Source organism: Daucus carota, chromosome 6 (genome assembly GCF_001625215.2).
Source record: "Daucus carota subsp. sativus chromosome 6, DH1 v3.0, whole genome shotgun sequence".
NCBI lineage: Eukaryota > Viridiplantae > Streptophyta > Magnoliopsida > Apiales > Apiaceae > Daucus > Daucus carota.
Window position 1 is genome coordinate 17,068,126 of NC_030386.2, and position 13,200 is coordinate 17,081,325.

A 13,200-nucleotide genomic window follows, 5' to 3' on the forward strand; every position below is an offset into this window, starting at 1 on the left:
AAAAGTGTGAGCGAGTATAACTCTGTCATGGTTAAAATTACATCTCAATTGAAATTATGTGGCGAGAATATCACCGATAAAGATATGTTGGAGAAAACATACTCCACATTCCCTGCCAATAATATGCTCTTGTAACAACAATATCGTGATGATAATGTGTTATGGATAATATATAACTATAGAGATAAAACTTAAGAAGAGAAGAGTTATATATTAGAGAGAGAGATCATCACACTTTTTCTTATATCTCCAACCACAAATTACAAGATTTATATAGGGGTACAATATGTAATTACAAGTGAATGAAAGGCTAAGAGATGTGGCCAATGAAGGAAGGTGAAAAGTTAAGAGTCACATCCAGTAACTATTCACTAAATCTATAACAATAAACAAAAATTATTAAACATTCAATAGTATACTACATATAACATGTATATATGCACAAGAAACTAATGTAAAGTCAGAATCTTTATTGAATTACAGTGGTCCTGAGCTATGTAAATTTCAAGAACAATGTAAACCAACAACACAAATAACTATTTAATCCACAACCAAATATAATGTGATCAAGACTACAAACAATTGGAACTAGGCATGAAAAAATTTATACGAATTTACAAGTAATACAAACAAGAGACTAAAGTTAAAAGTAAAGTCTATATAGCTTTATAATTAAATCATTGTACTTGGGCTTTCTTGTAAATATATGGAACAAGCCCCCAAATCAAATTAACTAAAAAACCTCGATCCTGGTATGTATACATCGGTGTATACAGAATTATAGCGGTACGGATTAAGAGTTTAAGTAGATTGCGAGTTATCTCCCAAAGGGGACTGTTGGAGCCAAAGTTCCGCCGGATGCCGAAGCCTGAAAGTGACCTGAAATAGAGAAGAATGCGAGGGATTGTCCCCCCGATTCACCTCCGGCGTGAGAATAAATTAGTGGCTCTAGGAAGGGGTTTATGGAACTGCAAGCGTAAGTGTGTATGTATGAGTATGTATGTGAATGTGTTTTACCCTTGATTTACCCACTTTATATAGGAGGGAGATGAACCTCAATTTTGTAACGTTCCCGCCCGATGTGGGGGGAAGTAATAGTGAGTTAAGGAAGCGGGATTTTCTCCCTCGACCGTTGCAGCAGTGATGTAGGCGTTCAAATAATGGGCTGGGCTTCTTTTGGGCCTTGGCTTGTTGGGCCGAGAGGCCTATAATCCAACATGTCCCCAGGCTTCGGTCGGGTTGTAAACGTGGCCAAAGTCTGAGTTCGTTCCGACCGGCCGATCGACATCTCCCCAGGCCTCGGTCTGATTTCAAAGTGTCTGGTACGAACGGCGCTAGGTGTCGCTTGAGAGGATCTCGTCCGTTGCCTTGATGACGTTACCTCGAGATTTGTGTTTAATCTGGGCCGTGCATTCCAAAGGGTGCCTTAAATGAGGCGCGCCTTTTCACAATTTGTTTATAAATACAAATCATTACCCGTTTTCTTTTCATATTTCCAACATCTCTTCGCTTTCTTCATAACTCCCCGCTCATAAGTTTTTTGCTCTCCCAGTCGCAAGTTAGCAACCGGCACCGGTTCCAGTTCCGGCTTATCTCTACCGTTCTCTCTCCGTTCTTTCTTTAACAAGTAAGTTGCTCTTCCTTCCTTGACGATTTTTGTTACCGTCTTTTTAGAATGCTGCTAGATGTCGTCGATTCTTTGTATTGTGTTCTCCGGTGAGGGTTTCTCGCCGGTCCGTGGATATTTGTTGTTTTCTGGTAGTTTTTGACTTTGGTTGTTTGTCTACATTGTAGTGTCATCTTGTTGGGTTGTCGTAGGTTAGAATAGTGGTTGGGGTTTTCCGGCGGTTCTCGAGTTTTAAACTCGGGGCCTTGCCGTGGTTTTTACCCTTTTTGCTGTCGTTTTGGTGATGGGGCTGCCTTTTAGGGTTAGGTTTTGTTAAGCCCCGTCGGCCCGACCCGATTCGGCCCTCTGTACTCGGGCTCGCCTCTTTTTCTTTTCTTATTTCTTTCCGAGTACATGGCTTATGCTTGCCTTCTCTCGTTTGCAGGCAAATGGATAGGTCGGGTGACGTTGTGGGGACCTCTTACTCGGCTGCGGATCACTTCAGCGATGCGCTGAAGTTTCCTATGGCCAACTTTCCTTCCCTACTGACCGAAGCAGATCTGAAGACTTTTCGGATAAAGTACCAGATTCATCGGTCGTGGGATATTTACCCGGCCATAGAGAACGACTGCATCTACCAAACTCCTGAGTCGGAGGACGGACATAGGTGCGTGGGCATCTCCGAGAACGCCTTCAAATGCGGCTTTCGGCTTCCGATGCTTCCCCTGTTGAAGAAACTCCTGAAGCAGACATGGATCGCCCTAGGCCAGTTGGACCCGAATGGATTTATGTACATCAACGTTTTCCAGCATCGGTGTCTGATGGCTGGCGTGTCTCCTCGGCCAGCTCTTTTCTGGAATCATCACGATTTCAAGAAAAATGCCAAGAGCAATGGCTTCTACACCATCGGCCGCAAGACCGGCCGACCGAATTGGTGCGAGACCAATTCGAGCAACAAAGGGACCCATGAACGATGGTTCTATCTGGGGGGTCACTCAATCCACAAATTCTCTACGTGGAGGGAGGTCGACCCCTCCATCATCACTACTCCCCCTCTGGTCGGCAAGGACCTGGAGGACTTTGAGAAACTAAACAAAGTCCAGGAGCCGAACCGGATCTTGTTATCGATGAGCCGGGAGAAGGAATGGCTCTTTACTCTTTGGGGTAGTGACGGTAGTCTTTCTGTTTCTTCCATGCTTTCCTCTCAATATTTCAACTTTTTCGCTTGTATCTGTGCGTTGTTTTGACACTTATTTTCTCGTGCAGTGTCTTCTAGGACCGAAGCCCTGAAGAGGAAGACGACAAAGGCCATGGCAGCCAAGAAGGAGGCCGAAGCAAAGGCCCGCGGCGAAACAACAGTTGGTGCCATAGTCCAGGCGGATGTGGCTAGGGAGAAGACTCCGGAGGTTGGTCGCACGGATGGGGCGACTGAGAAAACCTCCGAGGTCATGGAGGTTCCGGCCGCCGAAGCTTCCAGGAAGAGGAATAGGCCGGACGGCTCGTCTGAAGTCCGGCCGTATGTTCCGGAGTGGTCGGTTCTAGCGACCGATTCAATTGCGATCATGGCTCCGGATCGGATCAAGGATGTCGCAGCCGATCTGTGCCGATCGCAAGTTCTTCCGGCCGACCGAGGTACTTATGATTCAGCCACTGCTCTCCAGGCGTGCGAGCAACTGATGTGCTTCCTCTCCTTGGTAAGTGTCTTCGTTCTTCACTTTTTCGTTTTATAGACCCTGAATACATCTTTTAACTTGTCTAATTTTGTGCAGGCTTCTCCTTGGGCAGCGGCGGTGACCGACAAGGTCCAGGATATGCAGAAGCAGATGGCCGGGGTCAACGCCCTCACTATCAGGGCTAATCTTGCTGAGGATACCCTGGCGGCCCTGAAGACCGAGTTGGATGCGGCCCATCAGGACCTGAAGGACCTTCGGGAGTCCGAAGGCCGACTGAAGGGCCAAGTTGACACCTTGACTCGGAGGGTTCAGCATCGCAACTTGGCGTTGAAAGCCGCCCGTAAGAAGGAGAAGAAGGCGAAGAAGCTTCTGGAGAAGACTGAAGATCGGTTTCTGGAGATAGGCTATGATGAGGCCGTTCGCCGGGCCCACAAGGAAGGGTTGGATCACAAGCTTCTTCTTGACGAAGGGGCTTCGGATCCAGTCGGCCGTGAGGACCCGGACGACCCTATCGTGGTCTCATCCGATCCAGATTCTGATTATTCGGAGTAGTTTAGTTTCAGTAGTTTGTTGGCCTTCGGGCTTTTATTTGTAAAAACAATATGCCTTCGGGCTTTGTAAAGATATTCTGCCTTCGGGCTTTTATTTAATTCCACCTTCGGGCTTGCTTTTGATACTTGGTTTATCTCCATACATGTTTTCGTTCCCGATGCATGTCTTGGATATAATTAGAATAATGTTTAATGTATGTCTTCGACTTTGAATTGTCTCCATACATGTTTTAAACTTCATCATATTTCTTCGGCCGAGCGGTCGGTCTTTACACGAGTTTAGTTTCTTCTTATGTACGTCTTAAACTGTTCGGTCTCGATACAATTTTAGCATTTTCGTATGTCTCATACCGATAATTCTCGATACGGTGAACTTTGATGTATGTCTCCGACCGAAGGGTCTCGATACATGCCAAAAAAAATTTCTACAAGTGTACATCTTTAGCCTAAAACTGGCTTCAGTATAATGCCCATCGATTCTCCCAATATTTGGAGATTGTTATTATCTTTAAGTTAGGAATTCAATCGGCCCCATTAGAGATAGAAACAATCGTGCAAATATTTAGGTTAATCATGGCCATCTCCATCGGTCCCGTATCTTAATCAGGTTGCCCCAAGTTACGGGATCGAACGGAGTATTAAACAAGTTACAACTATCCAGAATTTGAAATAGGAACTTTTATTTATCGTAAGGCAAATAATTACATAACTGTAGAACTGTAAAATGGAAAGTGAAATGTTCAGGCGGGAAGCCTTACTGATAGTATTTACGGAGTTGGGAAGCGTGCCAAGTATTCTTAATGGGGCTCCAATCCGAAGCTGCTAGTTTGTAGGTTCCCGGCCGAACGATCTCGACAACAGTGTAAGGTCCTTCCCAGTTCGGCATAAGCTTTCCTTGCTTCGTCGGCATAGAAGTAGCTGAGTCTCGGAGAACCATGTCCCCAACTCTGAAAGAACGTTTTCGGATACCCGAATCATAATATTGAGATGCTTGTTGTTGGTATCGGACATTCCTTTGATGGGCGGCTTCTCTTTCTTCTTCTAGGAGATCCAGGTTGCCTCGGAGGCCAAATTCATTGGTATCAGGATTGAAGACCTGGGTTCGGTAAGATTCCAGGCCAACCTCGACTGGAACAAGCGAGTCGGTCCCATAAGCTAACTGAAACGGCGTTTCTCCTGTCGAAGAGCGAGGAGTGGTTCGGTATGCCCACAGGACCCAAGGGAGCTCTTCGGCCCACAGTCCCTTAGCTTCTCCAAGGCGCTTCTTGATTCCGTGAAAGATGATCTTGTTAGCTGCCTCGATCGCCCCGTTTCCTTGGGGATGACCGACCGAGCTGAACCTTTGTTGAATGCCGAAGCTGGCCAAGAACTCTTTGAACTTCCTCCCAACAAACTGAGTGCCATTATCGGATACACACACCATCGGTATGCCGAACCTCACAAGTATCTGCTCCAGGAAGAATTTCTTGGCGGCCTGTTCGGTGATAGCTGAGAGTGGTCGGGCTTCGACCCACTTTGCCATGTAGTCAATGGCCACTATGCAGTATTTGGCTTGCCGAGTGCTGGTCGGTAGGATTCCCACTATGTCGATGGCCCACATGGAGAATGGTATTGGGCTGAGGACCGAAGTCATTTCTTCTGGGGGTTGCTTCGGAACATTGCTGTGGATTTGACATTGCCGGCATTTCTTTGAATAGTTGGCTGCATCTTCTCTAAGGGTCGGCTAGAAGAAACCCTATCGGAGTATCTTTAGGGCTAGGGATCGGCCGGCCAGGTGTTCGCCACAGATTCCTTCGTGAACTGTCTCCAGGGCTAGAAGCTGTTCCTCTGAATCCAAGCATCGGAGCAGGAGCTGAGAGGCTGATCGCCTAAAGAGTCGGCCCCCGATCAGTGTGTAGCTAGCTGCTCGGTACTTTATCTTTTGAGCTTCCTTCTTCTCTAAAGGCAAGAACCCCTTCTCTAAGTAGGCTCTGATGGGGGTCATCCAATTTATGCCTTGATGAATCTCCAGGCAAGCTTTCTTGTCGACCGAAGGCGTTTTTACCTCCGTCAAGTAGATGGACCCCGTCAAATTTTGTGTTTCGGCCGAGGCTAAGCGAGAGAGAGCATCGGCACGGCCATTGTCTTCCCGACCGATGGCGCTTAATTCAAATGTTTCGAAAAACTGAGTTTGTTCCCGTACCTTGGCGGCGTAAGCTTTCGTTCGGGGCTCTTTCTGTTCATATTCCCCGGAAAAGTGCTTGACGACCAGCATGGAGTCACTGAAAGCCCTCAAATGCCTTACTTCCAGATTTTTTGCTAGACCCATTCCTGCCAGGAGGGCTTCGTATTCGGCCTCATTGTTGGTCAAAGGGAAAGTGAATTGGATGGCTTGACAAATCTCAAATCCATTGGGACTAGAAAGGATCAATCCAGCCCCACACTTTGACCCGGCCACCGACCCATCTACAAACAGCTTCCACTTTCCTGGAGTCCGGATGAGCTGTTCTTTCGGCTCCAAATCCTTCGGCCCCGAAAAAATGCACTCCACCATGAAGTCAACCAAGGCTTGGGCTTTGATGGCTGTTCGGGGAACATACTCTAAGTCATATTCCCCCAATTCTACGGACCAGGCGACGACTCTGCCCGAAGCCTCTGGTCGGCTGAAGATCTTCTTCAAAGGTTGGTCGGTGACCACTTGTATCGTTCGCCCTTGGAAATAGTGTCGCAATTTTAGGGAGGCCATGACCAGCCCATATGCGAACTTCTCGGCATTCGGGTATCGGGTTTCTGCATCCCTCAGCATATGAGACACATAGAAGACCAGATGTTGGTTCTTCTCGTGTTCCTTCACTAAGACCGCACCAAGGGTTCGGTCACTTACTGCCAAGTACAGCTGGAGGGTCTCCTTCGGATCGGGCCTCAGCAGTAGGGGGGCTTTAACCAGATATTCTTTTATTTCTTTGAAGGCCTTTATGCATTTCGGCCCCTACTCAAAATTCTTTGCTCCCTTCAAAACTTCGAAGAAAGGGAGCGCCTTTTCCGCCGACCGAGAGATGAACCTTCGGAGGGCTTCCAGTCGCCCAATTAACTTCTGAATGTCCCGAATGGTCTTCGGGGCTTCCATTTCTAATATTGCCTTTATCTTTTCAGGATTCGCTTCGATCCCCCTTGCACTGACCATGTACCCTAGGAACTTGCCACTACAAACCCCGAAGGTGCACTTGGCGGGGTTGATCTTCATGTTGTTCCGTCTTAGGGTCTCAAAGCATTCTTTGAGGTCATCGGCGTGATCGCGAAACAAGGATTTTACTATCATATCGTCGACGTAGCATTCCATGTTTCGGCCTATCTGATCGGCGAAGACTTTGTTCACCATCCTTTGAAAAGTGGCCCCCGCGTTTTTCAGACCGAAGGGCATCTTGATGTAAGCATAGGTTCCCTTCGGGGTGATGAATGCTGTCTTGGGAATATCCTCGGCATCCATGGCGATCTGGTGATAGCCTGAAAATGCGTCCAAGAAGCTGAGTATTTGATAGCCAGATGTGGCATCTATCAGCTGATCGATGTTCGGCAGAGGGTAGTGATCCTTCGGGCAATTCTTGTTGAGGTCGATATAATCGACAAACATTCTCCATTTGTTGTTTGACTTTTTGACCACCACCACATTTGCCAACCACTCAGGATACTCGATTTCTTCAATAAACTTGGGCTCCAGTAACTTTTCCACTTCGGCCTCAATCACCTTCTGCCTTTCCACAGCGAAGTTCCTCTTTTTCTGCTTAACTGGCACAGCCTGTGGATGAACATTTAGCCTGTGCCGAGCGATCGACTCATCCAACCCCGGCATATCTTCGGGCCCCCAGGCAAAAACATCATGGTACCGACGGACCACATCAATCACCTTCTCCTTCAGCCCTGATTCCATGTCTTTACCGATCCGAACCATTTTTCCCGAGCACCCTGCGTATAATTCCACCTCTTCGGTCTCAGTGCCTGGTTCGGCTATCGGGTTTGAAAGATCATTCCCAAACTTCTCCAACTCAATATGTAAGGCATGGCCACTGCCCCCAGGACCATCTTCGGTTCGGCGCCGTTTATTTCCTTCGGCGCCGCCTAGATCCTTGTCTTTCTCCAAGTCCTCCAACATAATGATCCGAGCGGCCTTCTGATCACCTCTCATCTCCCCCACTCCCTTCTCGGTCGGGATCTTCAACTTGAGGTGGGGAATAGAGGCAATGGCTTCAAAAGCAGTGAGAACAGGTCTCCCCAAGATGGCATTGAAGGGACTCTCGACTCGGACTACATAGAACTTGACCTGTTTTTCCACAGTATAAGGGGATATACCGAGCAACAAGGGCAAGTGGATCGTACCTTCGATCGGGACGGGCTGATTGCCGAACCCATAGAGAGGTGCCTCATAGCAGGTATCGATCTGCTTGCCTTCCAGGTTCATCTTCTGGTAGGTGTTGTAGTAGAGGACGTTAACAGAACTTCCTCCATCGACCAGGACCTTCCAGATCTTGTTCTGACCGATCACGGGATTAATGACCAACGGATCCTCGTGCGGCAGCATAACGTCCTCATAGTCTTCTTGTGAGAACATTATAGGATACGACTGTTTGGTGGAGTTGATGCTATAGAGGTTGTAGACCTGTCGGGCGTACTTCTTCTTGGCTGTCTTGCTACTTCGGTCCAGAATTGTTCCTCCAAATATCGTTCGGACCTTGCCTCTGTACCTCTCACCCTCTTCGGGCGCCTTCCCTTTATCTTCTTTGGGACCCAGCCGATCCCTCAGATCTTTAACGTACTGGTTTAAATCACCAGCCTTGACCATCCTTTCTATTAACTTCTTCAAGTGGTAGCATTCATCGGTATTATGTCCGTTGTCCCGATGATAGTCACAATACTTATCAGAGTTTTTCTTGTAATCTGGGATCTTCATCTTCGGTGGCCGAACGAATCCTGGTTTCCCCTTAATCTCGTTCAGAATCTTGGAGACAGATGTGTTCAGAGGAGTGAACACAGTGCTGTCTCTATCTCTCCTTCGTTCGGCCCCTCTGTCCAGCTTCTCATCCCTTTCATCTCTTCTGCCTCGGTAGCCATCATTTCTTTTTCCCTTGCCGTCCGAACGGGAACTGTACCGATCATCTTTCCGGTCGTTCTTATGTCCCCCAATGGACTCCATCTTCCTTCTGATGCTCTCCCCCCGCAAGTAAATGTCATTCAACGACTTGGGGGGTATATCGTACAAAGATGATCGGAGCTTCTTACCCTTCACCGGATCCAGACCAGCCGTCAGGAATCCTGCAGCCTTCACCTTATCCAGGTTGGTGACCATCCCAGCTTCTTCCTTGAACCTAGCCAAGTAATCGCCCAGCTCCCCATTAGGTCTCTGTCGGCAATGAATAAGGGCCTCTGTATCCTTCTCTCTTCGGCACAAGTGAGAGTAGTGCCTCAAGAACTTGCGCTTCAACTGATCATAAGAACTGACCGATCTTGGACGCAGGGATCGGTACCACATCGTAGCAGACCCCTTCAGGTAGGTCTTGAACATTTTGCATAGCATGACGTCGCAATGCCCCATTCCGGTCATAAGGGACTCGTACTTGTCGCAGTGATCGATCGGGTCGCCCTTCCCGTTAAATTCATTCATTTTCGGGAACTGTCTCCCCGGGGGCGGCCGATATTGCTCGATCTCTTCGGCTATCACTGGCTCGTGGGTCAACGTCTTGTCCCCAAACATGGCCTTCTCCATTCGGCGGAGTCGGTCCCTAACGTGGGGGCCTTCCTCCCCTTCGGAATCCGAAGGTGTGACATGCCTGTGACGAGGCCCTCAGGAGTGCGACTCGGAGTCCGAAGACCCGTCTTGGTCTTCCCGATTCCTCTTCTTGTTTCCTTCGCCTTCTGGCGCTCGATCTCCTTCGGCCTCCAAGGCCTCTCGGAGGGCTCTTTCCTGGAGCTCAATTTCTTCCCTTTGTAGCTGGAGGGCCTTCAGCCGCAGTTCATCGGCTTCCCTCTTCTTGGCTAATCGGGCAGCTTCTTGCTCTTTGGTCTTGGAAGATTGGGCTTTAGCAGCCTGTTCTTCCCGCCATTTCAACAGCATCTGTTGTTGTTCCTCGAGGGTGGGCAGCAGCCTTTCGGGACTGTTGCCAAAGTCAAAACCGGGGTTTGGGTTGGAGGTGTTTCCAGTGGTTTGTTCGGTTGTGTTTGTCATGGTGTTGATTTATAAGAAATTCTACTTGCAGTTCCCACAGACGGCGCCAATGTTGGAGCCAAAGTTCCGCCGGATGCCGAAGCCTGAAAGTGCCCTGAAATAGAGAAGAATGCGAGGGATTGTCCCCCCGATTCACCTCCGGCGTGAGAATAAGTTAGTGGCTCTAGGAAGGGGTTTATGGAACTGCAAGCGTATGTGTGTATGTATGAGTATGTATGTGAATGTGTTTTACCCTTGATTTACCCACTTTATATAGGAGGGAGATGAACCTCAGTTTTGTAACGTTCCCGCCCGATGCGGGGGGAAGTAATGGTCAGTTAAGGAAGCAGGATTCTCTCCCTCGACCGTTGCAGCAGTGATGTAGGCGTTCAAATAATGGGCTGGGCTTCTTTTGGGCCTTGGCGTGTTGGGCTGGGCTGGGCTTCTTTTGGGCCTTGGCGTGATCTAACCTCTCTTTTTGCAAATCTGATCTGACTTTATTAAATTATTTCTTTTGTGCAAAAGTTAATTTATTTTCCCCCTTAGGCCTTGAATCTTCTTTTTAATCAATTATTATTATTCCAATGAATATATATATATATATATATATATATATATAATTATACTGGCGGTCATTTTAAAATGCTCAATTCAATTTGGTAATTTATATTGTAGCTTCTCTGTTGGTATATTCGTGTTATGTTTTTATGTGCTGTATTTATTTCCTCTGGTATTGCATGTATATATTGTTAATAAAGTTCCTCAGACAACATGTATATGGATGGAGATAACAGCAAATTAAGCAAAGCATAACCTTGTAGATAAATTACAATCACAGAGACCTTATTTATTACAGAGGAGCCTATAATATCTCCCGGATACACAGAATATCACACACTTCATTCTGTTCTGATCTCTCCTCAACAAAGCTTGGAAGCTACACACACTGCTCACTTGTGAGTGAACATGATAATTAAGCATCGATAGTTTTTCTTAAGGTTTATTTAGCGATGCATATAATATATAGATATATTATACTTTTAATGGGATAATCAAGATAACCGGAACCCACCAAGCTGTATATTGAAGATGCGGAGAAAACCAAAGAGGGCTTGGGTGATGCCTGGCAAAAGCCCTGATACAAGAGTTCCAGTGCATGAATGAGCTTGGTGTACCTTGGTGGTCTCCGCCCTAATTAGCAGCTAGAAAGCCCCCTTTGTATGCGTGTTCCAACGATATATCGTTATGGATTCAATAATTCATGCAAAGTAAGAACTAAGATGTTAACCGTTGAAAATCTTTAAAGTTTGTGCCTCAGTTCCAAAATTCAATTATTTAATATCGACAAAAATCTTGAATTTGGCAAGTTCGATTAGATTCAAACATAACATTTATTTAATTCTAAATAATGTATAATAATGTCTAAATTGTACTAATATATACATTGACTCGATAAGATTCTATGCTGACTCTCGCAAATTAAGTGATAAAACTCGAGTTTGTTTTAATAAAATATCCAAATGGCTAACTGACCAGCATCTATTAGAATTTGAACAATTATTCGAATATGTTAGAGCATTTTCAATGAGGTAAATTAGTTATAATGATCGGCTAAATTCAATATATAAAACATCATGTAAATTAATTACCGAACGTGTTACACCTTTCGTTTCAATGCATGCTACTACTGTCATTATTGGTTGGCTATATTTTAAATATAACATATTATTCTTCAAAAAAAATATATATAACATATTATTATTTCAAATTGTTATAAATAAAATATATAGGTTTTGTAAAATTCAAATAAGTTTTATAATCATAATACGAATCTTATTTTTTTATATATTTAAAATACCACAGTATATATAAAAATCGTTTGATCTTATTATTTGATAAACGCTTATATTCATAATAATAAAAGGTAGTTATGTATAATACGTAAGTAATACAGAGTCTTCATCAGGAACTTGGGCAATGAGTGCTGCTTCTTTTGCTTCTCTGTCTTGCTTTGGTTTCTTGCATTCCGCAGCGAAATGTCCATAGCTACTGCCAGGGGCGGATCTAGAAAGAGTCAGCGGGGGCACGTGCCCTCCTAATTTTTTTTATACATATTTTCAACATTCTAAAATTTACATAATTATATAGAAGTGCCCCCACAATTTGAAAATATATAGTTGTTTTCCAAAAATTTGCTTGGTGCCCCCTAGAATTTTGTGTCTAGATTCGCCCCTGACTACTGCAATTAAAACATCTAACCTTGCTTTTGTCCTTTACCCAACGCGTATTGTCCTCGCCTCTATATCGTTGTCCTGATGAGCCATCTGTTCTGTTAGACCTCTTCAGCCACTCTTCCCTGGTCAGCAATAACTTGTTCTCTTTCTTTTCTCTCTTGTTCCACTCTTCTTCGGTAAGAAGTAATTGGTGCCCACTACTGTTCTCGGATTGTCCCCGCAATCGTTCTTCATGTTCTTTCAAAGAACCCTCGATTGTCATCGTTTCAACATTCCCGAATTGCTCTATGGTCGAAGCAATTTGGAGAAATTTCATTGGTACCGCATGGAGTAATTTTTTTTACTACATATGAATCAGCCACGCTCTCCGCAAGTGCACGTATGTTGGTTACTAATCCATTCATTTTCAAGCAAAAATCGTCCAGTGAGTCCATATCCTTCATATTCATCGATTCAAACTCATCTTTAAGAGTTTGAATCCTCGCCTTCTTGACACGTTCCGCTCCTTGACATAATGTTTTCAAAGTCACCCAGGCTTCTTTTGTAGGAATTTTTATTGTGTTGCTACTGCAGAGCTCTTAATATCTATATGCAACTTGTGATTTTGTATATATCTCATGCTGAAGAAGTACAATGTAATACATATGTTGTCAAGATAAATAGAAGGAGTTTTTAGTCTTTTCATACTACAGTAATTGAGAGGGAGTTTCTGTTAGGATTCTGTTAGGATCTCAGCACTATAAGTTGGCTGGTTTGTTTCAGTTTGGATAGAACTTTCATTTCCTGTAATTTCCATTCTGTTTGTACATACAGTTTATGAATACAATCTGGTTTTTCTCCTTCCATTCTATTTTCTCCATATGGTATCAGAGCACCGATCTATCCATTTCCGCCATTAATACTCTGTCTACTGTCTATTCAAGCTTTTCTACATCGCATTTGTCTTGATCTCTGTTCAGTC

The 13,200-nt window shown here is 45.2% G+C and overlaps 1 long non-coding RNA gene across 1 annotated transcript in view; it reads right to left on the bottom strand.

Annotated features, from left to right (window-relative positions):
- The window catches only part of LOC135146968 (uncharacterized), a 47,680-nt gene extending 36,376 nt beyond the window's left edge, over positions 1 to 11,304 (bottom strand). Inside the window, exon 1 of the long non-coding RNA XR_010284153.1 lies at positions 10,820 to 11,304. This is a non-coding gene — a long non-coding RNA (uncharacterized LOC135146968). The remainder of the gene's footprint in view (positions 1 to 10,819) is intronic.
- Positions 11,305 to 13,200: the final 1,896 nt, after the last annotated feature.